Source organism: Ipomoea triloba, chromosome 8 (assembly GCF_003576645.1).
Source record: "Ipomoea triloba cultivar NCNSP0323 chromosome 8, ASM357664v1".
In the NCBI taxonomy this organism is placed as follows: domain Eukaryota; kingdom Viridiplantae; phylum Streptophyta; class Magnoliopsida; order Solanales; family Convolvulaceae; genus Ipomoea; species Ipomoea triloba.
Genome location: NC_044923.1, coordinates 1,099,495 through 1,103,411, shown reverse-complemented (window position 1 = coordinate 1,103,411; position 3,917 = coordinate 1,099,495). Strand labels below are relative to the sequence as shown.

Here is a 3,917-nt window from a genome sequence, read left to right as displayed (position 1 = left end):
TATTACTCTGCAAAATAGAGTACTTATCACTATGATTCGTGTATTTTGTTCTTTGATGAGGGTTGTGCTAGTACTTGCACCAAGTGGGAGAAAGTAAGATTTTCCCTAATAATATATATATTATATATTATATATTAGGGCCTTAATTAAGTGGTGCAAGTTAACTAGGTTTATTAAGTGGTTTGGTTGGACTAAACAACTAGTAGTTGTATTCAACCAGACTCTGTGCCTATATAAATCTGTATTGATGGGATACAGGATAGGCATTATATAGCACATACAGTTCACGGTACTCATACTGCTCAGGAGATACCAGTACACCATCTAGGGTTCTGAGTCAAGTATGAGACAAATATGGCTGACGGTCTACCGTTAAAGAGACATTACATCAACTGTGGCTGGAGATCAACAATGATTCAGCTTCCGCTATTACGAGGTCAGGTTACTCGTATACTATTCTGTTTAGTTAGATTATTTATATCTAACAGGTGCATGAACTGCAGATGCCATTTCTGAGTATGTAAACAGAGAAGCATGAACCAATGTTAAGATTGCTGCAATCCCCTCAAGTGTTGTGGTATTAACTCCAGAAAACTTTGATGAGATTGTCCTGAATGAGAAAAAGGATGTCTAAGTAGAGTTTTATGCAAATTCATAATTATAATTAGTGGTGGCTGCCAACCATTTCCAGTTATCTTATGCATACAAGCACAACAAGTTTATCACTGATAGAAAAATATCTACTAACTACAGAAAGGTAGAAGAAGAGAATACAATAAGTAGACGTATACAAGTACAACAAATCAGTACATCAATAACAACAATTACAACCCTGTTAAATTCGTAGGAAATAAATCCGAAAATAACAATACAAAGTAGAAAATCCAAGTCGTGTATGCCACACTTTCCTTAAAACCGATTCGCTACCTCCCACGGGTGCTAGGAGCGTTGTAGTGTCGGTCTCCCAGGATAAAATGGATTACAATAGTATAGTTGAGCACTCAACCTATACTATTTTCAGCGAACAAGAACAAAGTTGAACACTTGAAGTAAGAAGAAGAAGAAACAACACTCTTGTTTTTCTGCTTTCACACTCTGCTTTTCTGGTTTGGGATGAGAAAGGAAGAAAGACAGATGAAATATTTCGGACAGAGAGGGAGAAAGCAAGTGAAGTGTACTATTCTCTTTTTTTTTTTTTTTTTTCGGATGGCCAAGAGGTATTAAATACCTCTTATGAATATAGACACAAGATAATGGGCATAATAGGACAAAAGGGATAAAGAGAGTGGGACATACTCTCTTATCAAGACTTAGAGATTCTTTTCTATGTCTTGAAAACATTCAGAGGTGGGGTGGCTTTATTTTCCAAGAGAGCAACCAAAGGAAGTGGCTTAGGGATTGTACCGGCGTGAAAAAAAAAAAAAGCCTCCATCATGCTTTGCTCCATCCTACTTTTCGGAATTGAGAAGCACAACACCAATAAAATATTGGAGCACATGTCTCCAATATATTTTAATCACCACTTTTTCGGAACACAACAAATATAATATGGAGGAACATCAGCACATGTCTCCATATTATTTAATCAACCACTATTATTCGGTTAACAAAAACAAATAGGTAGAGAATCAATATCTCATTCACCTATTAAATATTTTTGACCCACAAATATTTGTACCACAAAATATTATTAGTCAAAAATTTTCCAACAATCACATTGTCGTAGGTTGTGCTCGCTCACATCTATACATACTCAGCCATAGCTTCCTAGATCATCGTTGACTCACGCAGTGGCTTCTGTACATCTAACACAACTTTCTACAGTAAGCGGAAGCCTATCCCTCTTCCGTCCACTGACTCTAGATGTGACGACTTTCATATCGTCGTGGGCCCACCAGGGGAAGATTGCCTTCATTGACGCCTCCACCGGTCGCCAACTCAGCTTTTCCGACGTTGGGAGAGCAATGGAGTCGGTGGCGACGTTTCTCTCCGTTGACATGGGCATACGTAAGGGTCAGGATGTGCTTCTAATTTCTCTGAATTCCATCTTCTTCCCCATCATCTGCCTTGCTGTAATTTAATGTCCATCGGCGCCGTCATAACTACCACTAACCCACTCAACACCACTCTGAATTCCATCTTCTTCCCCATCATCTGATTCGAAACCGATTCTCGCTTTTATTGTTACTGAACTTCTCCCTAAACCAACCTGAGGATCGTGATCAGTAGACTGGAAGACATGATGAGAAAGTTGTCGAGTCAGGCTCGCTTCAAAGAAAGGGTCACTCAGGACGACATGCCGACTCTCCTGTACTCCTCCGGCACCACCGGGGCTAGCAAGGGTGTTGTCTCCTCGCACAGAAACCTAATCGCGATGGTCCAGACGGTGAAATGAAAGGACAAACCAAATGAACGAATGTGTTTCCAAAAAAAATTTAAATGAACGAAGGGGAAGAAGAAGCTCAGTGGAGGAAATGACCAATTTAGCCCTTTTATTAACGTCCATCTAACGCTTGGTTAACGAAAGGACTAATATTGGAACAATTTTGATAGTCAAGGGTTTAATTCGTCCAAATTAAAAGACGAGGACCAAATTTGAAAAATCACAATAGTCAGAGGACTATTGTTGGAATTAACTCGAGACAAAAGCCTTGTATTAAGAAGTTGTGTAATTGATTACAATGTAGATGATGATTAACCCGTAACGGCCCCCGAGAAAAGGATGAGCAGTTAGAGCCCTTTGACCAAGCTTGCTCATCATGCACGCGCCATGTTGGGCCTTGGTTGCCCGAGGCCGAGCACCGAGCTCGTACTTGGCCGTTCGAGGCCGACCCCAACGGTCGCTACCTCGTGCACCGAATTGAAGGTTGGGCCCCATTGGCCAACCTTGAGGCCCCAAGGCCGAGCTCAATGCTTTCCCTCGGGCAGTCGAAACCCGATCGGGTGCGAACGAGATATGTAAGCTTGGTTAAAGGGCTCTAATCACCCACCCTTTTTTGAGAGGCGGTTACAAGCTAAGCTTAGTATATACGGAGTATATTTTTTCTTTGTCTTTGTGAGGACATTATCATATACATTGTAATCAAATTACACGACTTCTATTTTTTTATTGGTATTAATTAATTCAGATCTCGTAGTAATTAATTTTATCAATGATTATTGGATTCAATAGATTAATAAACTTGTGTTGCTTCGTCAAATCCTCTTAGATGATTTTGGTCGTACTTACTTCTCGTCTTTAAGCTATAAATAATGTTGTAAATTTCGTCATTTTTCTAACAAATCATACTCACTTCTCGTCCATAAGCTATAATTTACGTTAGGTTAGTTATAATTTATGGACGAAAAGTAAGTACGACCAATAAGTAAGAACGAATCTTACAATTATCATATAATTTAAGGACAAAAGTGTAATTTTCCTTTGATTCTTATCTACTTTTTCTTTTAGTTGCAAATTTCTATCATCTTGGCAACTTTTATTCATTCATTCATTCATTTATTTATTTATAATTTTAAAAATAAAATAATAACAAATGGTAAAAATATTATAATTAAATTATATACAATAATAATAGTGTTCTCCTCTTTTATTTTAACTTTTCACTGTCTCCCAGAAAACAGATTTACAGTATATCTGGTTATGTTCCACCGCCACATTCATCGAGAAAAAACGACCATTTTTTCACCAGACACTCCCGTCATGGTTCCCGCCAGTCTTTCTCGTTTGTTTTCTCGGCCTCGAGAACCCTAATCTCTCTCTCTCTCTTCAGGTAGCTCTCCTAGCCTTATCTGAATCGTAAATCGGAATTATTGTTGCTAGAATTACGCGTGTGTATATATACGTAGCTTTGCATGGATGCATGCTTCAGATTGTGATCCAAAATATTGTTTTTTTTTTTTTTTTTTTTTTGGTTTTG

General features: G+C 38.4%; 1 protein-coding gene and 2 pseudogenes across 3 annotated transcripts in view; all 3 read left to right on the top strand.

Moving 5' to 3' along the window:
- LOC116027545 overlaps window positions 1-658 on the top strand; it is a 13,192-nt pseudogene extending 12,534 nt beyond the window's left edge.
- Window positions 659-1,548: 890 nt separating this feature from the next.
- LOC116027542 lies at window positions 1,549-2,395 on the top strand (annotated as a pseudogene).
- Window positions 2,396-3,631: 1,236 nt separating this feature from the next.
- The window catches only part of LOC116027172 (eukaryotic translation initiation factor 4G-like), an 8,909-nt gene continuing 8,623 nt past the window's right edge, over window positions 3,632-3,917 (top strand). For all 3 annotated transcript variants that reach the window (XM_031268628.1, XM_031268629.1, XM_031268627.1), the window contains exon 1: window positions 3,632-3,770. The gene's annotated coding sequence lies outside the window, so the exon portion shown is untranslated. The remainder of the gene's footprint in view (window positions 3,771-3,917) is intronic.